The sequence below is a fragment of the Dendropsophus ebraccatus genome, chromosome 7, assembly GCF_027789765.1.
Source record: "Dendropsophus ebraccatus isolate aDenEbr1 chromosome 7, aDenEbr1.pat, whole genome shotgun sequence".
Lineage (NCBI taxonomy): Eukaryota > Metazoa > Chordata > Amphibia > Anura > Hylidae > Dendropsophus > Dendropsophus ebraccatus.
The window spans coordinates 115,677,113-115,703,449 of record NC_091460.1 but is presented as its reverse complement, the minus strand read 5'-3'; the positions used below and the strand labels follow the sequence as shown (position 1 = coordinate 115,703,449).

General features: G+C 36.6%; 37 non-coding genes across 37 annotated transcripts; all 37 read right to left on the bottom strand.

Annotated features, from left to right (window-relative positions):
- Window positions 1-118: 118 nt before the first annotated feature.
- TRNAK-UUU (transfer RNA lysine (anticodon UUU)) lies at window positions 119-191 on the bottom strand. Its single transcript has one exon. It is a non-coding gene; the product is annotated as a tRNA-Lys (tRNA).
- Window positions 192-339: 148 nt separating this feature from the next.
- Window positions 340-412, bottom strand: TRNAK-UUU (transfer RNA lysine (anticodon UUU)). Its single transcript has one exon. It is a non-coding gene; the product is annotated as a tRNA-Lys (tRNA).
- Window positions 413-798: 386 nt separating this feature from the next.
- TRNAK-UUU (transfer RNA lysine (anticodon UUU)) lies at window positions 799-871 on the bottom strand. The gene has a single exon. It is a non-coding gene; the product is annotated as a tRNA-Lys (tRNA).
- Window positions 872-1,019: 148 nt separating this feature from the next.
- On the bottom strand, window positions 1,020-1,092 carry TRNAK-UUU (transfer RNA lysine (anticodon UUU)). The gene has a single exon. It is a non-coding gene; the product is annotated as a tRNA-Lys (tRNA).
- A 1,385-nt stretch (window positions 1,093-2,477) lies between these two features.
- TRNAK-UUU (transfer RNA lysine (anticodon UUU)) lies at window positions 2,478-2,550 on the bottom strand. Its single transcript has one exon. It is a non-coding gene; the product is annotated as a tRNA-Lys (tRNA).
- Window positions 2,551-3,090: 540 nt separating this feature from the next.
- Window positions 3,091-3,163, bottom strand: TRNAK-UUU (transfer RNA lysine (anticodon UUU)). Its single transcript has one exon. It is a non-coding gene; the product is annotated as a tRNA-Lys (tRNA).
- Window positions 3,164-3,311: 148 nt separating this feature from the next.
- Window positions 3,312-3,384, bottom strand: TRNAK-UUU (transfer RNA lysine (anticodon UUU)). Its single transcript has one exon. It is a non-coding gene; the product is annotated as a tRNA-Lys (tRNA).
- Window positions 3,385-4,230: 846 nt separating this feature from the next.
- On the bottom strand, window positions 4,231-4,303 carry TRNAK-UUU (transfer RNA lysine (anticodon UUU)). Its single transcript has one exon. It is a non-coding gene; the product is annotated as a tRNA-Lys (tRNA).
- A 148-nt stretch (window positions 4,304-4,451) lies between these two features.
- Window positions 4,452-4,524, bottom strand: TRNAR-UCU (transfer RNA arginine (anticodon UCU)). The gene has a single exon. It is a non-coding gene; the product is annotated as a tRNA-Arg (tRNA).
- A 538-nt stretch (window positions 4,525-5,062) lies between these two features.
- On the bottom strand, window positions 5,063-5,135 carry TRNAK-UUU (transfer RNA lysine (anticodon UUU)). The gene has a single exon. It is a non-coding gene; the product is annotated as a tRNA-Lys (tRNA).
- Window positions 5,136-6,114: 979 nt separating this feature from the next.
- On the bottom strand, window positions 6,115-6,187 carry TRNAK-UUU (transfer RNA lysine (anticodon UUU)). The gene has a single exon. It is a non-coding gene; the product is annotated as a tRNA-Lys (tRNA).
- Window positions 6,188-6,725: 538 nt separating this feature from the next.
- On the bottom strand, window positions 6,726-6,798 carry TRNAK-UUU (transfer RNA lysine (anticodon UUU)). The gene has a single exon. It is a non-coding gene; the product is annotated as a tRNA-Lys (tRNA).
- A 759-nt stretch (window positions 6,799-7,557) lies between these two features.
- On the bottom strand, window positions 7,558-7,630 carry TRNAK-UUU (transfer RNA lysine (anticodon UUU)). The gene has a single exon. It is a non-coding gene; the product is annotated as a tRNA-Lys (tRNA).
- Window positions 7,631-7,778: 148 nt separating this feature from the next.
- Window positions 7,779-7,851, bottom strand: TRNAK-UUU (transfer RNA lysine (anticodon UUU)). The gene has a single exon. It is a non-coding gene; the product is annotated as a tRNA-Lys (tRNA).
- A 693-nt stretch (window positions 7,852-8,544) lies between these two features.
- On the bottom strand, window positions 8,545-8,617 carry TRNAK-UUU (transfer RNA lysine (anticodon UUU)). Its single transcript has one exon. It is a non-coding gene; the product is annotated as a tRNA-Lys (tRNA).
- Window positions 8,618-9,531: 914 nt separating this feature from the next.
- TRNAK-UUU (transfer RNA lysine (anticodon UUU)) lies at window positions 9,532-9,604 on the bottom strand. Its single transcript has one exon. It is a non-coding gene; the product is annotated as a tRNA-Lys (tRNA).
- Window positions 9,605-9,752: 148 nt separating this feature from the next.
- On the bottom strand, window positions 9,753-9,825 carry TRNAK-UUU (transfer RNA lysine (anticodon UUU)). The gene has a single exon. It is a non-coding gene; the product is annotated as a tRNA-Lys (tRNA).
- A 539-nt stretch (window positions 9,826-10,364) lies between these two features.
- On the bottom strand, window positions 10,365-10,437 carry TRNAK-UUU (transfer RNA lysine (anticodon UUU)). Its single transcript has one exon. It is a non-coding gene; the product is annotated as a tRNA-Lys (tRNA).
- A 148-nt stretch (window positions 10,438-10,585) lies between these two features.
- Window positions 10,586-10,658, bottom strand: TRNAR-UCU (transfer RNA arginine (anticodon UCU)). Its single transcript has one exon. It is a non-coding gene; the product is annotated as a tRNA-Arg (tRNA).
- An 846-nt stretch (window positions 10,659-11,504) lies between these two features.
- Window positions 11,505-11,577, bottom strand: TRNAK-UUU (transfer RNA lysine (anticodon UUU)). Its single transcript has one exon. It is a non-coding gene; the product is annotated as a tRNA-Lys (tRNA).
- A 148-nt stretch (window positions 11,578-11,725) lies between these two features.
- TRNAK-UUU (transfer RNA lysine (anticodon UUU)) lies at window positions 11,726-11,798 on the bottom strand. The gene has a single exon. It is a non-coding gene; the product is annotated as a tRNA-Lys (tRNA).
- Window positions 11,799-12,337: 539 nt separating this feature from the next.
- TRNAK-UUU (transfer RNA lysine (anticodon UUU)) lies at window positions 12,338-12,410 on the bottom strand. Its single transcript has one exon. It is a non-coding gene; the product is annotated as a tRNA-Lys (tRNA).
- A 148-nt stretch (window positions 12,411-12,558) lies between these two features.
- TRNAK-UUU (transfer RNA lysine (anticodon UUU)) lies at window positions 12,559-12,631 on the bottom strand. The gene has a single exon. It is a non-coding gene; the product is annotated as a tRNA-Lys (tRNA).
- A 1,580-nt stretch (window positions 12,632-14,211) lies between these two features.
- On the bottom strand, window positions 14,212-14,284 carry TRNAK-UUU (transfer RNA lysine (anticodon UUU)). Its single transcript has one exon. It is a non-coding gene; the product is annotated as a tRNA-Lys (tRNA).
- Window positions 14,285-14,823: 539 nt separating this feature from the next.
- Window positions 14,824-14,896, bottom strand: TRNAK-UUU (transfer RNA lysine (anticodon UUU)). The gene has a single exon. It is a non-coding gene; the product is annotated as a tRNA-Lys (tRNA).
- A 148-nt stretch (window positions 14,897-15,044) lies between these two features.
- TRNAK-UUU (transfer RNA lysine (anticodon UUU)) lies at window positions 15,045-15,117 on the bottom strand. Its single transcript has one exon. It is a non-coding gene; the product is annotated as a tRNA-Lys (tRNA).
- A 1,527-nt stretch (window positions 15,118-16,644) lies between these two features.
- Window positions 16,645-16,717, bottom strand: TRNAK-UUU (transfer RNA lysine (anticodon UUU)). Its single transcript has one exon. It is a non-coding gene; the product is annotated as a tRNA-Lys (tRNA).
- A 761-nt stretch (window positions 16,718-17,478) lies between these two features.
- Window positions 17,479-17,551, bottom strand: TRNAK-UUU (transfer RNA lysine (anticodon UUU)). Its single transcript has one exon. It is a non-coding gene; the product is annotated as a tRNA-Lys (tRNA).
- A 147-nt stretch (window positions 17,552-17,698) lies between these two features.
- Window positions 17,699-17,771, bottom strand: TRNAK-UUU (transfer RNA lysine (anticodon UUU)). The gene has a single exon. It is a non-coding gene; the product is annotated as a tRNA-Lys (tRNA).
- Window positions 17,772-19,351: 1,580 nt separating this feature from the next.
- TRNAK-UUU (transfer RNA lysine (anticodon UUU)) lies at window positions 19,352-19,424 on the bottom strand. The gene has a single exon. It is a non-coding gene; the product is annotated as a tRNA-Lys (tRNA).
- A 540-nt stretch (window positions 19,425-19,964) lies between these two features.
- On the bottom strand, window positions 19,965-20,037 carry TRNAK-UUU (transfer RNA lysine (anticodon UUU)). The gene has a single exon. It is a non-coding gene; the product is annotated as a tRNA-Lys (tRNA).
- A 148-nt stretch (window positions 20,038-20,185) lies between these two features.
- On the bottom strand, window positions 20,186-20,258 carry TRNAK-UUU (transfer RNA lysine (anticodon UUU)). Its single transcript has one exon. It is a non-coding gene; the product is annotated as a tRNA-Lys (tRNA).
- A 1,525-nt stretch (window positions 20,259-21,783) lies between these two features.
- Window positions 21,784-21,856, bottom strand: TRNAK-UUU (transfer RNA lysine (anticodon UUU)). Its single transcript has one exon. It is a non-coding gene; the product is annotated as a tRNA-Lys (tRNA).
- Window positions 21,857-22,837: 981 nt separating this feature from the next.
- Window positions 22,838-22,910, bottom strand: TRNAK-UUU (transfer RNA lysine (anticodon UUU)). The gene has a single exon. It is a non-coding gene; the product is annotated as a tRNA-Lys (tRNA).
- Window positions 22,911-23,823: 913 nt separating this feature from the next.
- On the bottom strand, window positions 23,824-23,896 carry TRNAK-UUU (transfer RNA lysine (anticodon UUU)). The gene has a single exon. It is a non-coding gene; the product is annotated as a tRNA-Lys (tRNA).
- A 915-nt stretch (window positions 23,897-24,811) lies between these two features.
- Window positions 24,812-24,884, bottom strand: TRNAK-UUU (transfer RNA lysine (anticodon UUU)). The gene has a single exon. It is a non-coding gene; the product is annotated as a tRNA-Lys (tRNA).
- A 760-nt stretch (window positions 24,885-25,644) lies between these two features.
- Window positions 25,645-25,717, bottom strand: TRNAK-UUU (transfer RNA lysine (anticodon UUU)). Its single transcript has one exon. It is a non-coding gene; the product is annotated as a tRNA-Lys (tRNA).
- Between the last annotated feature and the right edge of the window lie 620 nt (window positions 25,718-26,337).

Here is a 26,337-nt window from a genome sequence, read left to right as displayed (position 1 = left end):
GAATAGTCCACTAGTGATGCATATGACAAAGTCAGTTTTCGAAACGTTGGTAGAATACGGACATAAGGATTGAAATTAAAACCTCAGTCAGTAAACGAGAATTTCCTAAAGAACATCACGCCTGAACAGGGACTTGAACCCTGGACCCTCAGATTAAAAGTCTGATGCTCTACCGACTGAGCTATCCAGGCTCTGAAAGTTCACTTTTAATCACAAAAGAAAAAACGATAGCTTTTTAAAGAAAGCAATATTAATAGACAGATGCACTAAACTGAAAAGCACATCTGAACAGGAACTTCAACCCTTGACCACTAAACAAGACATTGCGGATGAAAAGCACGCCCAAACAGGGACTTGAACCCTGGACCCTCAGATTAAAAGTCTGATGCTCTACCGACTGAGCTATCCAGGCTCTGAAAACTATAGTTTGAAGGGGGCAAAAAAAATGTGTAACTTTTCGAAAGACAGCACTATAGATGATTCTAAACTTTTAAACAAACACAATAGTTTTGCAAAGAAGCCAACAAAGATGAACTCAAACATTTCATTGAGGTTTTAGCAAATGTTAACTGTTAAATCTGAATAGGGAATTAAATTCTGGATCCTCAGAATAAAGGTCTGATGGTCTCCCGACGGAACTTTTCAGGTTCTAGGAAAGCTGGCTATGAGTAAATAGGAGAATTGTCCACTAGTGATGCATATGTACAAAGTCAGTTTTCGAAAACGTTGGTAGAATATGGACATAAAGATTGAAATTAAAACCTCAGTCAGTAAACGAGAATTTCCTAAAGAACATCACGCCTGAACAGGGACTTGAACCCTGGACCCTCAGATTAAAAATCTGATGCTCTACCGACTGAGCTATCCAGGCTCTGAAAGTTCACTTTTAATCACAAAAGAAAAAACGATAGCTTTTTAAAGAAAGCAATATTAATAGACAGATGCACTAAACTGAAAAGCACATCTGAACAGGAACTTCAACCCTTGACCACTAAACAAGACATTGCGGATGAAAAGCACGCCCAAACAGGGACTTGAACCCTGGACCCTCAGATTAAAAGTCTGATGCTCTACCGACTGAGCTATCCAGGCTCTGAAAACTTTAATTTGTAGGGGGCAAAAAAAATGTGTAACTTTTCGAAAGACAGCACTATAGATGATTCTAAACTTTTAAACAAACACAATAGTTTTGCAAAGAAGCCAACAAAGATGAATTCAAACATTTCATTGAGGTTTTAGCAAATGTTTACTGTTAAATCTGAATAGGGATTTAAATTCTGGATCCTCAGAATAAAGGTCTGATGGTCTCCCGACGGAACTTTTCAGGTTTCTAGGAAAGCTGGCTATGAGTAAATAGGAGAATTGTCCACTAGTGATGCATATGTACAAAGTCAATTTTCGAAATGTTGGTAGAATATGGACATAAAGATTGAAATTAAAACCTCAGTCAGTAAATGAGAATTTCCTAAAGAACTATTTAGGTTCTAGGAAAGCTGGCTATGAGTAAATAATAGAATTGTCCACTAGTGATGCATATGTACAAAGTCAGTTTTCGAAACGTTGGTAGAATATGGACATAAAGATTGAAATTAAAACCTCAGTCAGTAAATGAGAATTTCCTAAAGAACTATTTAGGTTCTAGGAAAGCTGGCTATGAGTAAATAAGAGAATTGTCCACTAGTGATGCATATGTACAAAGTCAGTTTTCGAAACGTTGGTAGAATATGGACATAAAGATTGAAATTAAAACCTCAGTCAGTAAACGAGAATTTCCTAAAGAACATCACGCCTGAACAGGGACTTGAACCCTGGACCCTCAGATTAAAAGTCTGATGCTCTACCGACTGAGCTATCCAAGATCTGAAAATTCACTTTTAATCACAAAAGAAAAAACGATAGCTTTTTAAAAGCTTTTTTAAAGAACTATTTAGGTTCTAGGAAAGCTGGCTATGAGTAAATAAGAGATTAGTCCACTAGTGATGGATATGTACAAAGTCAGTTTTCGAAACGTTGGTAGAATATGGACATAAAGATTGAAATTAAAACCTCAGTCAGTAAATGAGAATTTCCTAAAGAACTATTTAGGTTCTAGGAAAGCTGGCTATGAGTAAATAAGAGAATTGTCCACTAGTGATGCATATGTACAAAGTCAGTTTTCGAAACGTTGGTAGAATATGGACATAAAGATTGAAATTAAAACCTCAGTCAGTAAATGAGAATTTCCTAAAGAACTATTTAGGTTTTAGGAAAGCTGGCTATGAGTAAATAAGAGAATTGTCCACTAGTGATGCATAAAAGTCTGATGCTCTACTGACTGAGCTATCCAGGATCTGAAAGTACACTTTTAATCACAAAAGAAAATACTATAGCTTTTTAAAGAAAGCAATATTATCAGACAGATGCACTAAACTGAAAAGCACATCTGAACAGGAACTTCAACCCTTGACCACTAAACAAGACATTGCGGATGAAAAGCGCGCCCGAACAGGGACTTGAACCCTGGACCCTCAGATTAAAAGTCTGATGCTCTACCGACTGAGCTATCCAGGCTCTGAAAACTTTAATTTGTAGGGGGCAAAAAAAAATGTGTAACTTTTCGAAAGACAGCACTATAGATGATTCTAAACTTTTAAACAAACACAATAGTTTTGCAAAGAAGCCAACAAAGATGAATTCAAACATTTCATTGAGGTTTTAGCAAATATTTACTGTTAAATCTGAATAGGGATTTACATTCTGGATCCTCAGAATAAAGGTCTGATGGTCTCCCGACGGAACTTTTCAGGTTCTAGGAAAGCTGGCTATGAGTAAATAGGAGAATTGTCCACTAGTGATTCATATGTACAAAGTCAATTTTCGAAATGTTGGTAGAATATGGACATAAAGATTGAAATTAAAACCTCAGTCAGTAAATGAGAATTTCCTAAAGAACTATTTAGGTTCTAGGAAAGCTGGCTATGAGTAAATAAGAGAATAGTCCACTAGTGATGCATATGTACAAAGTCAGTTTTCGAAACGTTGGTAGAATACGGACATAAGGATTGAAATTAAAACCTCAGTCAGTAAATGAGAATTTCCTAAAGAACATCACGCCTTAACAGGGACTTGAACCCTGGACCCTCAGATTAAAAGTCTGATGCTCTACCGACTGAGCTATCCAGGCTCTGAAAGTTCACTTTTAGTCACAAAAGAAAAAACGATAGCTTTTTAAAGAAAGCAATATTAATAGACAGATGCACTAAACTGAAAAGCACATCTGAACAGGAACTTCAACCCTTGACCACTAAACAAGACATTGCGGATGAAAAGGGCGCCCGAACAGGGACTTGAACCCTGGACCCTCAGATTAAAAGTCTGATGCTCTACCGACTGAGCTATCCAGGCTCTGAAAACTATAATTTGTAGGGGGCAAAAAAAATGTGTAACTTTTCGAAAGACAGCACTATAGATGATTCTAAACTTTTAAACAAACACAATAGTTTTGCAAAGAAGCCAACAAAGATGAATTCAAACATTTCATTGAGGTTTTAGCAAATATTTACTGTTAAATCTGAATAGGGATTTAAATTCTGGATCCTCAGAATAAAGGTCTGATGGTCTCCCGACGGAACTTTTCAGGTTCTAGGAAAGCTGGCTATGAGTCAATAGGAGAATTGTCCACTTAGATGCATATGTACAAAGTCAATTTTCGAAATGTTGGTAGAATATGGACATAAAGATTGAAATTAAAACCTTAGTCAGTAAATGAGAATTTCCTAAAGAACTATTTAGGTTCTAGGAAAGCTGGCTATGAGTAAATAAGAGAATAGTCCACTAGTGATGGATATGTACAAAGTCAGTTTTCGAAACGTTGGTAGAATATGGACATAAAGATTGAAATTAAAACCTCAGTCAGTAAAAGAGAATTTCCTAAAGAACTATTTAGGTTCTAGGAAAGCTGGCTATGAGTAAATAAGAGAATAGTCCACTAGTGATGGATATGTACAAAGTCAGTTTTCGAAACGTTGGTAGAATATGGACATAAAGATTGAAATTAAAACCTCAGTCAGTAAATGAGAATTTCCTAAAGAACTATTTAGGTTCTAGGAAAGCTGGCTATGAGTAAATAAGAGAATTGTCCACTAGTGATGCATATGTACAAAGTCAGTTTTCGAAACGTTGGTAGAATATGGACATAAGGATTGAAATTAAAACCTCAGTCAGTAAACGAGAATTTCCTAAAGAACATCACGCCTGAACAGGGACTTGAACCCTGGACCCTCAGATTAAAAGTCTGATGCTCTACCGACTGAGCTATCCAGGCTCTGAAAATTCACTTTTAATCACAAAAGAAAAAACAATAGCTTTTTAAAGAAAGCAATATTTATAGACAGATGCACTAAACTGAAAAGCATACCTGAACAGGAACTTCAACCCTTGACCACTAAACAAGACATTGCGGATGAAAAGCACGCCCGAACAGGGACTTGAACCCTGGACCGTCAGATTAGAAGTCTGATGCTCTACCGACTGAGCTATCCAGGCTCTGAAAACTTTAATTTGTAGGGGGCAAAAAAAATGTGTAACTTTTCGAAAGACAGCACTATAGATGATTCTAAACTTTTAAACAAACACAATAGTTTTGCAAAGAAGCCAACAAAGATGAATTCAAACATTTCATTGAGGTTTTAGCAAATATTTACTGTTAAATCTGAATAGGGATTTAAATTCTGGATCCTCAGAATAAAGGTCTGATGGTCTCCCGACGGAACTTTTCAGGTTCTAGGAAAGCTGGCTATGAGTCAATAGGAGAATTGTCCACTTAGATGCATATGTACAAAGTCAATTTTCGAAATGTTGGTAGAATATGGACATAAAGATTGAAATTAAAACCTCAGTCAGTAAATGAGAATTTCCTAAAGAACTATTTAGGTTCTAGGAAAGCTGGCTATGAGTAAATAAGAGAATAGTCCACTAGTGATGCATATGTACAAAGTAAGTTTTCGAAACGTTGGTAGAATACGGACATAAAGATTGAAATTAAAACCTCAGTCAGTAAACGAGAATTTCCTAAAGAACATCACGCCTGAACAGGGACTTGAACCCTGGACCCTCAGATTAAAAATCTGATGCTCTACCGACTGAGCTATCCAGGCTCTGAAAGTTCACTTTTAATCACAAAAGAAAAAACGATAGCTTTTTAAAGAAAGCAATATTAATAGACAGATGCACTAAACTGAAAAGCACATCTGAACAGGAACTTCAACCCTTGACCACTAAACAAGACATTGCGGATGAAAAGCGCGCGAACAGGGACTTGAACCCTGGACCCTCAGATTAAAAGTCTGATGCTCTACCGACTGAGCTATCCTGGCTCTGAAAACTTTAATTTGTAGGGGGCAAAAAAAATGTGTAACTTTTCGAAAGACAGCACTATAGATGATTCTAAACTTTTAAACAAACACAATAGTTTTGCAAAGAAGCCAACAAAGATGAATTCAAACATTTCATTGAGGTTTTAGCAAATGTTTACTGTTAAATCTGAATAGGGATTTAAATTCTGGATCCTCAGAATAAAGGTCTGATGGTCTCCCGACGGAACTTTTCAGGTTCTAGGAAAGCTGGCTATGAGTAAATAGGAGAATTGTCCACTAGTGATGCATATGTACAAAGTCAATTTTCGAAATGTTGGTAGAATATGGACATAAAGATTGAAATTAAAACCTCAGTCAGTAAATGAGAATTTCCTAAAGAACTATTTAGGTTCTAGGAAAGCTGGCTATGAGTAAATAAGAGAATTGTCCACTAGTGATGCATATGTACAAAGTCAGTTTTCGAAACGTTGGTAGAATATGGACATAAAGATTGAAATTAAAACCTCAGTCAGTAAACGAGAATTTCCTAAAGAACATCACGCCTGAACAGGGACTTGAACCCTGGACCCTCAGATTAAAAGTCTGATGCTCTACCGACTGAGCTATCCAGAATCTGAAAATTCACTTTTAATCACAAAAGAAAAAACGATAGCTTTTTAAAGAAAGCAATATTTATAGACAGATGCACTAAACTGAAAAGCACATCTGAACAGGAACTTCAACCCTTGACCACTAAACAAGACATTGCGGATGAAAAGCGCGCCCGAACAGGGACTTGAACCCTGGACCCTCAGATTAAAAGTCTGATGCTCTACCGACTGAGCTATACAGGCTCTGAAAACTATAATTTGTAGGGGGCAAAAAAAATGTGTAACTTTTCGAAAGACAGCACTATAGATGATTCTAAACTTTTAAACAAACACAATAGTTTTGCAAAGAAGCCAACAAAGATGAATTCAAACATTTCATTGAGGTTTTAGCAAATATTTACTGTTAAATCTGAATAGGGATTTAAATTCTGGATCCTCAGAATAAAGGTCTGATGGTCTCCCGACGGAACTTTTCAGGTTCTAGGAAAGCTGGCTATGAGTCAATAGGAGAATTGTCCACTAGTGATGAATATGTACAAAGTCAATTTTCGAAATGTTGGTAGAATATGGACATAAAGATTGAAATTAAAACCTCAGTCAGTAAATGAGAATTTCCTAAAGAACTATTTAGGTTCTAGGAAAGCTGGCTATGAGTAAATAAGAGAATAGTCCACTAGTGATGCATATGTACAAAGTCAGTTTTCGAAACGTTGGTAGAATACGGACATAAGGATTAAAATAAAACCTCAGTCAGTAAACGAGAATTTCCTAAAGAACATCACGCCTGAACAGGGACTTGAACCCTGGACCCTCAGATTAAAAGCCTGATGCTCTACCGACTGAGCTATTCAGGCTCTGAAAGTTCACTTTTAATCACAAAAGAAAAAACGATAGCTTTTTAAAGAAAGCAATATTAATAGACAGATGCACTAAACTGAAAAGCACATCTGAACAGGAACTTCAACCCTTGACCACTAAACAAGACATTGCGGATGAAAAGCGCGCCCCGAACAGGGACTTGAACCCTGGACCCTCAGATTAAAAGTCTGATGCTCTACCGACTGAGCTATACAGGCTCTGAAAACTATAATTTGTAGGGGGCAAAAAAATGTGTAACTTTTCGAAAGACAGCACTATAGATGATTCTAAACTTTTAAACAAACACAATAGTTTTGCAAAGAAGCCAACAAAGATGAATTCAAACATTTCATTGAGGTTTTAGCAAATATTTACTGTTAAATCTGAATAGGGATTTAAATTCTGGATCCTCAGAATAAAGGTCTGATGGTCTCCCGACGGAACTTTTCAGGTTCTAGGAAAGCTGGCTATGAGTCAATAGGAGAATTGTCCACTAGTGATGAATATGTACAAAGTCAATTTTCGAAATGTTGTAGAATATGGACATAAAGATTGAAATTAAAACCTCAGTCAGTAAATGAGAATTTCCTAAAGAACTATTTAGGTTCTAGGAAAGCTGGCTATGAGTAAATAAGAGAATAGTCCACTAGTGATGCATATGTACAAAGTCAGTTTTCGAAACGTTGGTAGAATACGGACATAAGGATTGAAATTAAAACCTCAGTCAGTAAACGAGAATTTCCTAAAGAACATCACGCCTGAACAGGGACTTGAACCCTGGACCCTCAGATTAAAAGCCTGATGCTCTACCGACTGAGCTATTCAGGCTCTGAAAGTTCACTTTTAATCACAAAAGAAAAAACGATAGCTTTTTAAAGAAAGCAATATTAATAGACAGATGCACTAAACTGAAAAGCACATCTGAACAGGAACTTCAACCCTTGACCACTAAACAAGACATTGCGGATGAAAAGCGCGCCCGAACAGGGACTTGAACCCTGGACCCTCAGATTAAAAGTCTGATGCTCTACCGACTGAGCTATCCAGGCTCTGAAAACTATAATTTGTAGGGGGCAAAAAAAATGTGTAACTTTTCGAAAGACAGCACTATAGATGATTCTAAACTTTTAAACAAACACAATAGTTTTGCAAAAAAGCCAACAAAGATGGATTTAAACCTTTCATTGAGGTTTTAGCAAATGTTAACTGTTAAATCTGAATAGGGATTTAAATTCTGGATCCTCAGAATAAAGGTCTGATGGTCTCCCGACGGAACTTTTCAGGTTCTAGGAAAGCTGGCTATGAGTAAATAGGAGAATTGTCCACTAGTGATGCATATGTACAAAGTCAATTTTCGAAATGTTGGTAGAATATGGACATAAAGATTGAAATTAAAACCTCAGTCAGTAAATGAGAATTTCCTAAAGAACTATTTAGGTTCTAGGAAAGCTGGCTATGAGTAAATAAGAGAATAGTCCACTAGTGATGGATATGTACAAAGTCAGTTTTCGAAACGTTGGTAGAATATGGACATAAAGATTGAAATTAAAACCTCAGTCAGTAAATGAGAATTTCCTAAAGAACTATTTAGGTTCTAGGAAAGCTGGCTATGAGTAAATAAGAGAATTGTCCACTAGTGATGCATATGTACAAAGTCAGTTTTCGAAACGTTGGTAGAATATGGACATAAAGATTGAAATTAAAACCTCAGTCAGTAAACGAGAATTTCCTAAAGAACATCACGCCTGAACAGGGACTTGAACCCTGGACCCTCAGATTAAAAGTCTGATGCTCTACCGACTGAGCTATCCATGCTCTGAAAATTCACTTTTAATCACAAAAGAAAAAACAATAGCTTTTTAAAGAAAGCAATATTTATAGACAGATGCACTAAACTGAAAAGCATATCTGAACAGGAACTTCAACCCTTGACCACTAAACAAGACATTGCGGATGAAAAGCGCGCCCGAACAGGGACTTGAACCCTGGACCCTCAGATTAAAAGTCTGATGCTCTACCGACTGAGCTAACCAGGCTCTGAAAACTTTAATTTGTAGGGGGCAAAAAAAATGTGTAACTTTTCGAAAGACAGCACTATAGATGATTCTAAACTTTTAAACAAACACAATAGTTTTGCAAAGAAGCCAACAAAGATGAATTCAAACATTTCATTGAGGTTTTAGCAAATATTTACTGTTAAATCTGAATAGGGATTTACATTCTGGATCCTCAGAATAAAGGTCTGATGGTCTCCCGACTGAACTTTTCAGGTTCTAGGAAAGCTGGCTATGAGTCAATAGGAGAATTGTCCACTAGTGATGCATATGTACAAAGTCAATTTTCGAAATGTTGGTAGAATATGGACATAAAGATTAAAATTAAAACCTCAGTCAGTAAATGAGAATTTCCTAAAGAACTATTTAGGTTCTAGGAAAGCTGGCTATGAGTAAATAAGAGAATAGTCCACTAGTGATGGATATGTACAAAGTCAGTTTTCGAAACGTTGGTAGAATATGGACATAAAGATTGAAATTAAAACCTCAGTCAGTAAATGAGAATTTCCTAAAGAACTATTTAGGTTCTAGGAAAGCTGGCTATGAGTAAATAAGAGAATAGTCCACTAGTGATGCATATGTACAAAGTCAGTTTTCGAAACGTTGGTAGAATATGGACATAAAGATTGAAATTAAAACCTCAGTCAGTAAACGAGAATTTCCTAAAGAACATCACGCCTGAACAGGGACTTGAACCCTGGACCCTCAGATTAAAAGTCTGATGCTCTACCGACTGAGCTATCCAGGCTCTGAAAATTCACTTTTAATCACAAAAGAAAAAACAATAGCTTTTTAAAGAAAGCAATATTTATAGACAGATGCACTAAACTGAAAAGCATATCTGAACAGGAACTTCAACCCTTGACCACTAAACAAGACATTGCGGATGAAAAGCGCGCTCGAACAGGGACTTGAACCCTGGACCCTCAGATTAAAAGTCTGATGCTCTACCGACTGAGCTATCCAGGCTCTGAAAACTATAATTTGTAGGGGGCAAAAAAAATGTGTAACTTTTCGAAAGACAGCACTATAGATGATTCTAAACTTTTAAACAAACACAATAGTTTTGCAAAGAAGCCAACAAAGATGAATTCAAACATTTCATTGAGGTTTTAGCAAATGTTAACTGTTAAATCTGAATAGGGATTTAAATTCTGGATCCTCAGAATAAAGGTCTGATGGTCTCCCGACGGAACTTTTCAGGTTCTAGGAAAGCTGGCTATGAGTAAATAGGAGAATTGTCCACTAGTGATGCATATGTACAAAGTCAATTTTCGAAATGTTGGTAGAATATGGACATAAAGATTGAAATTAAAACCTCAGTCAGTAAATGAGAATTTCCTAAAGAACTATTTAGGTTCTAGGAAAGCTGGCTATGAGTAAATAAGAGAATTGTCCACTAGTGATGCATATGTACAAAGTCAGTTTTCGAAACGTTGGTAGAATATGGACATAAAGATTGAAATTAAAACCTCAGTCAGTAAACGAGAATTTCCTAAAGAACATCACGCCTGAACAGGGACTTGAACCCTGGACCCTCAGATTAAAAGTCTGATGCTCTACCGACTGAGCTATCCAGGCTCTGAAAATTCACTTTTAATCACAAAAGAAAAAACAATAGCTTTTTAAAGAAAGCAATATTTATAGACAGATGCACTAAACTGAAAAGCATATCTGAACAGGAACTTCAACCCTTGACCACTAAACAAGACATTGCGGATGAAAAGCACGCCCGAACAGGGACTTGAACCCTGGACCGTCAGATTAGAAGTCTGATGCTCTACCGACTGAGCTATCCAGGCTCTGAAAACTTTAATTTGTAGGGGGCAAAAAAAATGTGTAACTTTTCGAAAGACAGCACTATAGATGATTCTAAACTTTTAAACAAACACAATAGTTTTGCAAAGAAGCCAACAAAGATGAATTCAAACATTTCATTGAGGTTTTAGCAAATATTTACTGTTAAATCTGAATAGGGATTTAAATTCTGGATCCTCAGAATAAAGGTCTGATGGTCTCCCGACGGAACTTTTCAGGTTCTAGGAAAGCTGGCTATGAGTCAATAGGAGAATTGTCCACTTAGATGCATATGTACAAAGTCAATTTTCGAAATGTTGGTAGAATATGGACATAAAGATTGAAATTAAAACCTCAGTCAGTAAATGAGAATTTCCTAAAGAACTATTTAGGTTCTAGGAAAGCTGGCTATGAGTAAATAAGAGAATAGTCCACTAGTGATGGATATGTACAAAGTCAGTTTTCGAAACGTTGGTAGAATATGGACATAAAGATTGAAATTAAAACCTCAGTCAGTAAATGAGAATTTCCTAAAGAACTATTTAGGTTCTAGGAAAGCTGGCTATGAGTAAATAAGAGAATAGTCCACTAGTGATGGATATGTACAAAGTCAGTTTTCGAAACGTTGGTAGAATATGGACATAAAGATTGAAATTAAAACCTCAGTCAGTAAATGAGAATTTCCTAAAGAACTATTTAGGTTCTAGGAAAGCTGGCTATGAGTAAATAAGAGAATAGTCCACTAGTGATGCATATGTACAAAGTAAGTTTTCGAAACGTTGGTAGAATACGGACATAAGGATTGAAATTAAAACCTCAGTCAGTAAACGAGAATTTCCTAAAGAACATCACGCCTGAACAGGGACTTGAACCCTGGACCCTCAGATTAAAAATCTGATGCTCTACCGACTGAGCTATCCAGGCTCTGAAAGTTCACTTTTAATCACAAAAGAAAAAACGATAGCTTTTTAAAGAAAGCAATATTAATAGACAGATGCACTAAACTGAAAAGCACATCTGAACAGGAACTTCAACCCTTGACCACTAAACAAGACATTGCGGATGAAAAGCGCGCCCGAACAGGGACTTGAACCCTGGACCCTCAGATTAAAAGTCTGATGCTCTACCGACTGAGCTATCCAGGCTCTGAAAACTTTAATTTGTAGGGGGCAAAAAAAATGTGTAACTTTTCGAAAGACAGCACTATAGATGATTCTAAACTTTTAAACAAACACAATAGTTTTGCAAAGAAGCCAACAAAGATGAATTCAAACATTTCATTGAGGTTTTAGCAAATGTTTACTGTTAAATCTGAATAGGGATTTAAATTCTGGATCCTCAGAATAAAGGTCTGATGGTCTCCCGACGGAACTTTTCAGGTTCTAGGAAAGCTGGCTATGAGTAAATAGGAGAATTGTCCACTAGTGATGCATATGTACAAAGTCAATTTTCGAAATGTTGGTAGAATATGGACATAAAGATTGAAATTAAAACCTCAGTCAGTAAATGAGAATTTCCTAAAGAACTATTTAGGTTCTAGGAAAGCTGGCTATGAGTAAATAAGAGAATAGTCCACTAGTGATGCATATGTACAAAGTCAGTTTTCGAAACGTTGGTAGAATACGGACATAAGGATTGAAATTAAAACCTCAGTCAGTAAACGAGAATTTCCTAAAGAACATCACGCCTGAACAGGGACTTGAACCCTGGACCCTCAGATTAAAAGTCTGATGCTCTACCGACTGAGCTATTCAGGCTCTGAAAGTTCACTTTTAATCACAAAAGAAAAAACGCTAGCTTTTTAAAGAAAGCAATATTAATAGACAGATGCACTAAACTGAAAAGCACATCTGAACAGGAACTTCAACCCTTGACCACTAAACAAGACATTGCGGATGAAAAGCGCGCCCGAACAGGGACTTGAACCCTGGACCCTCAGATTAAAAGTCTGATGCTCTACCGACTGAGCTATCCAGGCTCTGAAATAGCCTGGATAGCTCAGTAACTTTTCGAAAGACAGCACTATAGATGATTTTCGAAACTTTTAAACAAACACAATAGTTTTGCAAAGAAGCCAACAAAGATGAATTCAAACATTTCATTGAGGTTTTAGCAAATATTTACTGTTAAATCTGAATAGGGATTTAAATTCTGGATCCTCAGAATAAAGGTCTGATGGTCTCCCGACGGAACTTTTCAGGTTCTAGGAAAGCTGGCTATGAGTCAATAGGAGAATTGTCCACTAGTGATGCATATGTACAAAGTCAGTTTTCGAAACGTTGGTAGAATATGGACATAAGGATTGAAATTAAAACCTCAGTCAGTAAACGAGAATTTCCTAAAGAACATCACACCTGAACAGGGACTTGAACCCTGGACCATCATATTAAAAGTCTGATGCTCTACCGACTGAGCTATCCAGGCACTGAAAGTACACTTTAATCACAAAAGAAAAAACTATAGCTTTTTAAAGAAAGCAATATTATTAGACAGATGCACTAAACTGAAAAGCACATCTGAACAGGAACTTCAACCCTTGACCACTAAACAAGACATTGCGGATGAAAAGCGCGCCTGAACAGGAACTTGAACCCTGGACCCTCAGATTAAAAGTCTGATGTTCTACCGACTGAGCTATCCAGGCTCTGAAAACTTTAATTTGTAGGGGGCAAAAAAAATGTGTAACTTTTCGAAAGACAGCACTATAGATGATTCTAAACTTTTAAACAAACACAATAGTTTTGCAAAGAAGCCAACAAAGATGAATTCAAACATTTCATTGAGGTTTTAGCAAATATTTACTGTTAAATCTGAATAGGGATTTACATTCTGGATCCTCAGAATAAAGGTCTGATGGTCTCCCGACGGAACTTTTCAGGTTCTAGGAAAGCTGGCTATGAGTAAATAGGAGAATTGTCCACTAGTGATGCATATGTACAAAGTCAATTTTCGAAATGTTGGTAGAATATGGACATAAAGATTGAAATTAAAACCTCAGTCAGTAAATGAGAATTTCCTAAAGAACTATTTAGGTTCTAGGAAAGCTGGCTATGAGTAAATAAGAGAATAGTCCACTAGTGATGGATATGTACAAAGTCAGTTTTCGAAACGTTGGTAGAATATGGACATAAAGATTGAAATTAAAACCTCAGTCAGTAAATGAGAATTTCCTAAAGAACTATTTAGGTTCTAGGAAAGCTGGCTATGAGTAAATAAGAGAATTGTCCACTAGTGATGCATATGTACAAAGTCAGTTTTCGAAACGTTGGTAGAATATGGACATAAAGATTGAAATTAAAACCTCAGTCAGTAAATGAGAATTTCCTAAAGAACATCACGCCTGAACAGGGACTTGAACCCTAGACCCTCAGATTAAAAGTCTGATGCTCTACCGACTGAACTATCCAGGATCTGAAAATTCACTTTTAATCACAAAAGAAAAAACGATAGCTTTTTAAAGAAAGCACTATTTATAGACAGATGCACTAAACTGAAAAGCACATCTGAACAGGAACTTCAACCCTTGACCACTAAACAAGACATTGCGGATGAAAAGCGCGCCCGAACAGGGACTTGAACCCTGGACCCTCAGATTAAAAGTCTGATGCTCTACCGACTGAGCTATCCAGGCTCTGAAAACTTTAATTTGTGGGGGGCCAAAAAAATGTGTAACTTTTCGAAAGACAGCACTATAGATGATTCTAAACTTTTAAACAAACACAATAGTTTTGCAAAGAAGCCAACAAAGATGAATTCAAACATTTCATTGAGGTTTTAGCAAATATTTACTGTTAAATCTGAATAGGGATTTACATTCTGGATCCTCAGAATAAAGGTCTGATGGTCTCACGACGGAACTTTTCAGGTTCTAGGAAAGCTGGCTATGAGTAAATAGGAGAATTGTCCACTAGTGATGCATATGTACAAAGTCAATTTTCGAAATGTTGGTAGAATATGGACATAAAGATTGAAATTAAAACCTCAGTCAGTAAATGAGAATTTCCTAAAGAACTATTTAGGTTCTAGGAAAGCTGGCTATGAGTAAATAAGAGAATAGTCCACTAGTGATGCATATGTACAAAGTCAGTTTTCGAAACGTTGGTAGAATACGGACATAAGGATTGAAATTAAAACCTCAGTCAGTAAACGAGAATTTCCTAAAGAACATCACGCCTGAATAGGGACTTGAACCCTGGACCCTCAGATTAAAAGTCTGATGCTCTACCGACTGAGCTATCCAGGCTCTGAAAGTTCACTTTTAATCACAAAAGAAAAAACGATAGCTTTTTAAAGAAAGCAATATTAATAGACAGATGCACTAAACTGAAAAGCACATCTGAACAGGAACTTTAACCCTTGACCACTAAACAAGACATTGCGGATGAAAAGCGCGCCCGAGCAGGGACTTGAACCCTGGACCCTCAGATTAAAAGTCTGATGCTCTACCGACTGAGCTATCCAGGCTCTGAAAACTATAATTTGTAGGGGGCAAAAAAAATGTGTAACTTTTTCGAAAGACAGCACTATAGATGATTCTAAACTTTTAAACAAACACAATAGTTTTGCAAAGAAGCCAACAAAGATGAATTCAAACATTTCATTGAGGTTTTAGCAAATATTTACTGTTAAATCTGAATAGGGATTTAAATTCTGGATCCTCAGAATAAAGGTCTGATGGTCTCCCGACGGAACTTTTCAGGTTCTAGGAAAGCTGGCTATGAGTAAATAGGAGAATTGTCCACTAGTGATGCATATGTACAAAGTCAATTTTTGAAATGTTGGTAGAATATGGACATAAAGATTGAAATTAAAACCTCAGTCAGTAAATGAGAATTTCCTAAAGAACTATTTAGGTTCTAGGAAAGCTGGCTATGAGTAAATAAGAGAATAGTCCACTAGTGATGGATATGTACAAAGTCAGTTTTCGAAACGTTGGTAGAATATGGACATAAAGATTGAAATTAAAACCTCAGTCAGTAAATGAGAATTTCCTAAAGATCTATTTAGGTTCTAGGAAAGCTGGCTATGAGTAAATAAGAGAATTGTCCACTAGTGATGCATATGTACAAAGTCAGTTTTCGAAACGTTGGTAGAATATGGACATAAAGATTGAAATTAAAACCTCAGTCAGTAAACGAGAATTTCCTAAAGAACATCACGCCTGAACAGGGACTTGAACCCTGGACCCTCAGATTAAAAGTCTGATGCTCTACCGACTGAGCTATCCAGGATCTGAAAATTCACTTTTAATCACAAAAGAAAAAACGATAGCTTTTTAAAGAAAGCACTATTTATAGACAGATGCACTAAACTGAAAAGCACATCTGAACAGGAACTTCAACCCTTGACCACTAAACAAGACATTGCGGATGAAAAGCGCGCTCCGAACAGGGACTTGAACCCTGGACCCTCTGATTAAAAGTCTGATGCTCTTCCGACTGAGCTATCCAGGCTCTGAAAACTTTAATTTGTAGGGGGCAAAAAAATGTGTAACTTTTCGAAAGACAGCACTATAGATGATTCTAAACTTTTAAACAAACACAATAGTTTTGCAAAGAAGCCAACAAAGATGAATTCAAACATTTCATTGAGGTTTTAGCAAATATTTACTGTTAAATCTGAATAGGGATTTACATTCTAGATCCTCAGAATAAAGGTCTGATGGTCTCCCGACGGAACTTTTCAGGTTCTAGGAAAGCTGGCTATGAGTAAATAGGAGAATTGTCCACTAGTGATGCATATGTACAAAGTCAATTTTCGAAATGTTGGTAGAATATGGACATAAAGATTGAAATTAAAACCTCAGTCAGTAAATGAGAATTTCCTAAAGAACTATTTAGGTTCTAGGAAAGCTGACTATGAGTAAATAAGAGAATAGTCCACAAGTGATGCATATGTACAAAGTCAGTTTTCGAAACGTTGGTAGAATACGGACATAAGGATTGAAATTAAAACCTCAGTCAGTAAATGAGAATTTCCCAAAGAACATCACGCCTGAACAGGGACTTGAACCCTGGACCCTCAGATTAAAAGTCTGATGCTCTACCGACTGAGCTATCCAGGCTCTGAAAGTTCACTTTTAATCACAAAAGAAAAAACGATAGCTTTTTAAAGAAAGCAATATTAATAGACAGATGCACTAAACTGAAAAGCACATCTGAACAGGAACTTCAACCCTTGACCACTAAACAAGACATTGCGGATGAAAAGCGCGCCCGAACAGGGACTTGAACCAGGGATCCTCAGATTAAAAGTCTGATGCTCTACCGACTGAGCTATCCAGGCTCTGAAAACTTTAATTTGTAGGGGGCAAAAAAAAATGTGTAACTTTTCGAAAGACAGCACTATAGATGATTCTAAACTTTTAAACAAACACAATAGTTTTGCAAAGAAGCCAACAAAGATGAATTCAAACATTTCATTGAGGTTTTAGCAAATGTTTACTGTTAAATCTGAATAGGGATTTAAATTCTGGATCCTCAGAATAAAGGTCTGATGGTCTCCCGACGGAACTTTTCAGGTTCTAGGAAAGCTGGCTATGAGTAAATAGGAGAATTGTCCACTAGTGATGCATATGTACAAAGTCAATTTTCGAAATGTTGGTAGAATATGGACATAAAGATTGAAATTAAAACCTCAGTCAGTAAATGAGAATTTCCTAAAGAACTATTTAGGTTTCTTGAAAGCTGGCTATGAGTAAATAAGAGAATTGTCCACTAGTGATGCATATGTACAAAGTCAGTTTTCGAAACGTTGGTAGAATACGGACATAAGGATTGAAATTAAAACCTCAGTCAGTAAACGAGAATTTCCTAAAGAACATCACGCCTGAACAGGGACTTGAACCCTGGACCCTCAGATTAAAAGTCTGATGCTCTACCGACTGAGCTATTCAGGCTCTGAAAGTTCACTTTTAATCACAAAAGAAAAACGCTAGCTTTTTAAAGAAAGCAATATTAATAGACAGATGCACTAAACTGAAAAGCACATCTGAACAGGAACTTCAACCCTTGACCACTAAACAAGACATTGCGGATGAAAAGCGCGCCCGAACAGGGACTTGAACCCTGGACCCTCAGATTAAAAGTCTGATGCTCTACCGACTGAGCTATCCAGGCTCTGAAATAGCCTGGATAGCTCAGTAACTTTTCGAAAGACAGCACTATAGATGATTTTCGAAACTTTTAAACAAACACAATAGTTTTGCAAAGAAGCCAACAAAGATGAATTCAAACATTTCATTGAGGTTTTAGCAAATATTTACTGTTAAATCTGAATAGGGATTTAAATTCTGGATCCTCAGAATAAAGGTCTGATGGTCTCCCGACGGAACTTTTCAGGTTCTAGGAAAGCTGGCTATGAGTCAATAGGAGAATTGTCCACTAGTGATGCATATGTACAAAGTCAGTTTTCGAAACGTTGGTAGAATATGGACATAAGGATTGAAATTAAAACCTCAGTCAGTAAACGAGAATTTCCTAAAGAACATCACACCTGAACAGGGACTTGAACCCTGGACCATCATATTAAAAGTCTGATGCTCTACCGACTGAGCTATCCAGGCACTGAAAGTACACTTTAATCACAAAAGAAAAAACTATAGCTTTTTAAAGAAAGCAATATTATTAGACAGATGCACTAAACTGAAAAGCACATCTGAACAGGAACTTCAACCCTTGACCACTAAACAAGACATTGCGGATGAAAAGCGCGCCTGAACAGGAACTTGAACCCTGGACCCTCAGATTAAAAGTCTGATGTTCTACCGACTGAGCTATCCAGGCTCTGAAAACTTTAATTTGTAGGGGGCAAAAAAAATGTGTAACTTTTCGAAAGACAGCACTATAGATGATTCTAAACTTTTAAACAAACACAATAGTTTTGCAAAGAAGCCAACAAAGATGAATTCAAACATTTCATTGAGGTTTTAGCAAATATTTACTGTTAAATCTGAATAGGGATTTACATTCTGGATCCTCAGAATAAAGGTCTGATGGTCTCCCGACGGAACTTTTCAGGTTCTAGGAAAGCTGGCTATGAGTAAATAGGAGAATTGTCCACTAGTGATGCATATGTACAAAGTCAATTTTCGAAATGTTGGTAGAATATGGACATAAAGATTGAAATTAAAACCTCAGTCAGTAAATGAGAATTTCCTAAAGAACTATTTAGGTTCTAGGAAAGCTGGCTATGAGTAAATAAGAGAATAGTCCACTAGTGATGGATATGTACAAAGTCAGTTTTCGAAACGTTGGTAGAATATGGACATAAAGATTGAAATTAAAACCTCAGTCAGTAAATGAGAATTTCCTAAAGAACTATTTAGGTTCTAGGAAAGCTGGCTATGAGTAAATAAGAGAATTGTCCACTAGTGATGCATATGTACAAAGTCAGTTTTCGAAACGTTGGTAGAATATGGACATAAAGATTGAAATTAAAACCTCAGTCAGTAAATGAGAATTTCCTAAAGAACATCACGCCTGAACAGGGACTTGAACCCTAGACCCTCAGATTAAAAGTCTGATGCTCTACCGACTGAACTATCCAGGATCTGAAAATTCACTTTTAATCACAAAAGAAAAAACGATAGCTTTTTAAAGAAAGCACTATTTATAGACAGATGCACTAAACTGAAAAGCACATCTGAACAGGAACTTCAACCCTTGACCACTAAACAAGACATTGCGGATGAAAAGCGCGCCCGAACAGGGACTTGAACCCTGGACCCTCAGATTAAAAGTCTGATGCTCTACCGACTGAGCTATCCAGGCTCTGAAAACTTTAATTTGTAGGGGGGCAAAAAAAATGTGTAACTTTTCGAAAGACAGCACTATAGATGATTCTAAACTTTTAAACAAACACAATAGTTTTGCAAAGAAGCCAACAAAGATGAATTCAAACATTTCATTGAGGTTTTAGCAAATATTTACTGTTAAATCTGAATAGGGATTTACATTCTGGATCCTCAGAATAAAGGTCTGATGGTCTCACGACGGAACTTTTCAGGTTCTAGGAAAGCTGGCTATGAGTAAATAGGAGAATTGTCCACTAGTGATGCATATGTACAAAGTCAATTTTCGAAATGTTGGTAGAATATGGACATAAAGATTGAAATTAAAACCTCAGTCAGTAAATGAGAATTTCCTAAAGAACTATTTAGGTTGTAGGAAAGCTGGCTATGAGTAAATAAGAGAATAGTCCACTAGTGATGCATATGTACAAAGTCAGTTTTCGAAACGTTGGTAGAATACGGACATAAGGATTGAAATTAAAACCTCAGTCAGTAAACGAGAATTTCCTAAAGAACATCACGCCTGAACAGGGACTTGAACCCTGGACCCTCAGATTAAAAGTCTGATGCTCTACCGACTGAGCTATCCAGGCTCTGAAAGTTCACTTTTAATCACAAAAGAAAAAACGATAGCTTTTTAAAGAAAGCAATATTAATAGACAGATGCACTAAACTGAAAAGCACATCTGAACAGGAACTTCAACCCTTGACCACTAAACAAGACATTGCGGATGAAAAGCGCGCCCGAACAGGGACTTGAACCCTGGACCCTCAGATTAAAAGTCTGATGCTCTACCGACTGAGCTATCCAGGCTCTGAAAACTATAATTTGTAGGGGGCAAAAAAATGTGTAACTTTTCGAAAGACAGCACTATAGATGATTCTAAACTTTTATACAAACACAATAGTTTTGCAAAGAAGCCAACAAAGATGAATTCAAACATTTCATTGAGGTTTTAGCAAATATTTACTGTTAAATCTGAATAGGGATTTAAATTCTGGATCCTCAGAATAAAGGTCTGATGGTCTCCCGACGGAACTTTTCAGGTTCTAGGAAAGCTGGCTATGAGTAAATAGGAGAATTGTCCACTAGTGATGCATATGTACAAAGTCAATTTTTGAAATGTTGGTAGAATATGGACATAAAGATTGAAATTAAAACCTCAGTCAGTAAATGAGAATTTCCTAAAGAACTATTTAGGTTCTAGGAAAGCTGGCTATGAGTAAATAAGAGAATAGTCCACTAGTGATGGATATGTACAAAGTCAGTTTTCGAAACGTTGGTAGAATATGGACATAAAGATTGAAATTAAAACCTCAGTCAGTAAATGAGAATTTCCTAAAGATCTATTTAGGTTCTAGGAAAGCTGGCTATGAGTAAATAAGAGAATTGTCCACTAGTGATGCATATGTACAAAGTCAGTTTTCGAAACGTTGGTAGAATATGGACATAAAGATTGAAATTAAAACCTCAGTCAGTAAACGAGAATTTCCTAAAGAACATCACGCCTGAACAGGGACTTGAACCCTGGACCCTCAGATTAAAAGTCTGATGCTCTACCGACTGAGCTATCCAGGATCTGAAAATTCACTTTTAATCACAAAAGAAAAAACGATAGCTTTTTAAAGAAAGCACTATTTATAGACAGATGCACTAAACTGAAAAGCACATCTGAACAGGAACTTCAACCCTTGACCACTAAACAAGACATTGCGGATGAAAAGCGCGCCCGAACAGGGACTTGAACCCTGGACCCTCTGATTAAAAGTCTGATGCTCTTCCGACTGAGCTATCCAGGCTCTGAAAACTTTAATTTGTAGGGGGCAAAAAAAATGTGTAACTTTTCGAAAGACAGCACTATAGATGATTCTAAACTTTTAAACAAACACAATAGTTTTGCAAAGAAGCCAACAAAGATGAATTCAAACATTTCATTGAGGTTTTAGCAAATATTTACTGTTAAATCTGAATAGGGATTTACATTCTAGATCCTCAGAATAAAGGTCTGATGGTCTCCCGACGGAACTTTTCAGGTTCTAGGAAAGCTGGCTATGAGTAAATAGGAGAATTGTCCACTAGTGATGCATATGTACAAAGTCAATTTTCGAAATGTTGGTAGAATATGGACATAAAGATTGAAATTAAAACCTCAGTCAGTAAATGAGAATTTCCTAAAGAACTATTTAGGTTCTAGGAAAGCTGACTATGAGTAAATAAGAGAATAGTCCACAAGTGATGCATATGTACAAAGTCAGTTTTCGAAACGTTGGTAGAATACGGACATAAGGATTGAAATTAAAACCTCAGTCAGTAAATGAGAATTTCCCAAAGAACATCACGCCTGAACAGGGACTTGAACCCTGGACCCTCAGATTAAAAGTCTGATGCTCTACCGACTGAGCTATCCAGGCTCTGAAAGTTCACTTTTAATCACAAAAGAAAAAACGATAGCTTTTTAAAGAAAGCAATATTTATAGACAGATGCACTAAACTGAAAAGCACATCTGAACAGGAACTTCAACCCTTGACCACTAAACAAGACATTGCGGATGAAAAGCGCGCCCGAACAGGGACTTGAACCAGGGATCCTCAGATTAAAAGTCTGATGCTCTACCGACTGAGCTATCCAGGCTCTGAAAACTTTAATTTGTAGGGGGCAAAAAAAATGTGTAACTTTTCGAAAGACAGCACTATAGATGATTCTAAACTTTTAAACAAACACAATAGTTTTGCAAAGAAGCCAACAAAGATGAATTCAAACATTTCATTGAGGTTTTAGCAAATATTTACTGTTAAATCTGAATAGGGATTTACATTCTGGATCCTCAGAATAAAGGTCTGATGGTCTCCCGACGGAACTTTTCAGGTTCTAGGAAAGCTGGCTATGAGTAAATAGAAGAATTGTCCACTAGTGATGCATATGTACAAAGTCAATTTTCGAAATGTTGGTAGAATATGGACATAAAGATTGAAATTAAAACCTCAGTCAGTAAATGAGAATTTCCTAAAGAACTATTTAGGTTCTAGGAAAGCTGGCTATGAGTAAATAAGAGAATAGTCCACTAGTGATGCATATGTACAAAGTCAGTTTTCGAAACGTTGGTAGAATACGGACATAAGGATTGAAATTAAAACCTCAGTCAGTAAACGAGAATTTCCTAAAGAACATCACGCCTGAACAGGGACTTGAACACTGGACCCTCAGATTAAAAGTCTGATGCTCTACCGACTGAGCTATCCAGGCTCTGAAAGTTCACTTTTAATCACAAAAGAAAAAACGATAGCTTTTTAAAGAAAGCAATATTAATAGACAGATGCACTAAACTGAAAAGCACATCTGAACAGGAACTTCAACCCTTGACCACTAAACAAGACATTGCGGATGAAAAGCGCGCCTGAACAGGGACTTGAACCCTGGACCCTCAGATTAAAAGTCTGATGCTCTACCGACTGAGCTATCCAGGCTCTGAAAACTATAATTTGTAGGGGGAAAAAAAATGTGTAACTTTTCGAAAGACAGCACTATAGATGATTCTAAACTTTTAAACAAACACAATAGTTTTGCAAAGAAGCCAACAAAGATGAATTCAAACATTTCATTGAGGTTTTAGCAAATATTTACTGTTAAATCTGAATAGGGATTTAAATTCTGGATCCTCAGAATAAAGGTCTGATGGTCTCCCGACTGAACTTTTCAGGTTCTAGGAAAGCTGGCTATGAGTAAATAGGAGAATTGTCCACTAGTGATGCATATGTACAAAGTCAATTTTCGAAATGTTGGTAGAATATGGACATAAAGATTGAAATTAAAACCTCAGTCAGTAAATGAGAATTTCCTAAAGAACTATTTAGGTTCTAGGAAAGCTGGCTATGAGTAAATAAGAGAATAGTCCACTAGTGATGGATATGTACAAAGTCAGTTTTCGAAACGTTGGTAGAATATGGACATAAAGATTGAAATTAAAACCTCAGTCAGTAAATAAGAATTTCCTAAAGAACTATTTAGGTTCTAGGAAAGCTGGCTATGAGTAAATAAGAGAATTGTCCACTAGTGATGCATATGTACAAAGTCAGTTTTCGAAACGTTGGTAGAATATGGACATAAAGATTGAAATTAAAACCTCAGTCAGTAAACGAGAATTTCCTAAAGAACATCACGCCTGAACAGGGACTTGAACCCTAGACCCTCAGATTAAAAGTCTGATGCTCTACCGACTGAACTATCCAGGATATGAAAATTCACTTTTAATCACAAAAGAAAAAACGATAGCTTTTTAAAGAAAGCACTATTTATAGACAGATGCACTAAACTGAAAAGCACATCTGAACAGGAACTTCAACCCTTGACCACTAAACAAGACATTGCGGATGAAAAGCGCGCCCGAACAGGGACTTGAACCCTGGACCCTCAGATTAAAAGTCTGATGCTCTACCGACTGAGCTATCCAGGCTCTGAAAACTTTAATTTGTGGGGGGCAAAAAAAATGTGTAACTTTTCGAAAAAACAGCACTATAGATGATTCTAAACTTTTAAACAAACACAATAGTTTTGCAAAGAAGCCAACAAAGATGAATTCAAACATTTCATTGAGGTTTTAGCAAATATTTACTGTTAAATCTGAATAGGGATTTACATTCTGGATCCTTAGAATAAAGGTCTGATGGTCTCACGACGGAACTTTTCAGGTTCTAGGAAAGCTGGCTATGAGTAAATAGGAGAATTGTCCACTAGTGATGCATATGTACAAAGTCAATTTTCGAAATGTTGGTAGAATATGGACATAAAGATTGAAATTAAAACCTCAGTCAGTAAATGAGAATTTCCTAAAGAACTATTTAGGTTCTAGGAAAGCTGGCTATGAGTAAATAAGAGAATAGTCCACTAGTGATGGATATGTACAAAGTCAGTTTTCGAAACGTTGGTAGAATATGGACATAAAGATTGAAATTAAAACCTCAGTCAGTAAATGAGAATTTCCTAAAGAACTATTTAGGTTCTAGGAAAGCTGGCTATGAGTAAATAAGAGAATTGTCCACTAGTGATGCATATGTACAAAGTCAGTTTTCGAAACGTTGGTAGAATATGGACATAAAGATTGAAATTAAAACCTCAGTCAGTAAACGAGAATTTCCTAAAGAACATCACGCCTGAACAGGGACTTGAACCCTGGACCCTCAGATTAAAAGTCTGATGCTCTACCGACTGAACTATCCAGTATCTGAAAATTCACTTTTAATCACAAAAGAAAAAACGATAGCTTTTTAAAGAAAGCACTATTTATAGACAGATGCACTAAACTGAAAAGCACATCTGAACAGGAACTTCAACCCTTGACCACTAAACAAGACATTGCGGATGAAAAGCACGCCCGAACAGGGACTTGAACCCTGGACCCTCAGATTAAAAGTCTGATGCTCTACCGACTGAGCTATCCAGGCTCTGAAAACTTTAATTTGTAGGGGGCAAAAAAAATGTGTAACTTTTCGAAAGACAGCACTATAGATGATTCTAAACTTTTAAACAAACACAATAGTTTTGCAAAGAAGCCAACAAAGATGAATTCAAACATTTCATTGAGGTTTTAGCAAATATTTACTGTTAAATCTGAATAGGGATTTACATTCTGGATCCTCAGAATAAAGGTCTGATGGTCTCCCGACGGAACTTTTCAGGTTCTAGGAAAGCTGGCTATGAGTAAATAGAAGAATTGTCCACTAGTGATGCATATGTACAAAGTCAATTTTCGAAATGTTGGTAGAATATGGACATAAAGATTGAAATTAAAACCTCAGTCAGTAAATGAGAATTTCCTAAAGAACTATTTAGGTTCTAGGAAAGCTGGCTATGAGTAAATAAGAGAATAGTCCACTAGTGATGCATATGTACAAAGTCAGTTTTCGAAACGTTGGTAGAATACGGACATAAGGATTGAAATTAAAACCTCAGTCAGTAAACGAGAATTTCCTAAAGAACATCACGCCTGAACAGGGACTTGAACACTGGACCCTCAGATTAAAAGTCTGATGCTCTACCGACTGAGCTATCCAGGCTCTGAAAGTTCACTTTTAATCAGAAAAGAAAAAACGATAGCTTTTTAAAGAAAGCAATATTAATAGACAGATGCACTAAACTGAAAAGCACATCTGAACAGGAACTTCAACCCTTGACCACTAAACAAGACATTGCGGATGAAAAGCGCGCCCGAACAGGGACTTGAACCCTGGACCCTCAGATTAAAAGTCTGATGCTCTACCGACTGAGCTATCCAGGCTCTGAAAACTATAATTTGTAGGGGGCAAAAAAAATGTGTAACTTTTCGAAAGACAGCACTATAGATGATTCTAAACTTTTAAACAAACACAATAGTTTTGCAAAGAAGCCAACAAAGATGAATTCAAACATTTCATTGAGGTTTTAGCAAATATTTACTGTTAAATCTGAATAGGGATTTAAATTCTGGATCCTCAGAATAAAGGTCTGATGGTCTCCCGACGGAACTTTTCAGGTTCTAGGAAAGCTGGCTATGAGTAAATAGGAGAATTGTCCACTAGTGATGCATATGTACAAAGTCAATTTTCGAAATGTTGGTAGAATATGGACATAAAGATTGAAATTAAAACCTCAGTCAGTAAATGAGAATTTCCTAAAGAACTATTTAGGTTCTAGGAAAGCTGGCTATGAGTAAATAAGAGAATAGTCCACTAGTGATGGATATGTACAAAGTCAGTTTTCGAAACGTTGGTAGAATATGGACATAAAGATTGAAATTAAAACCTCAGTCAGTAAATAAGAATTTCCTAAAGAACTATTTAGGTTCTAGGAAAGCTGGCTATGAGTAAATAAGAGAATTGTCCACTAGTGATGCATATGTACAAAGTCAGTTTTCGAAAC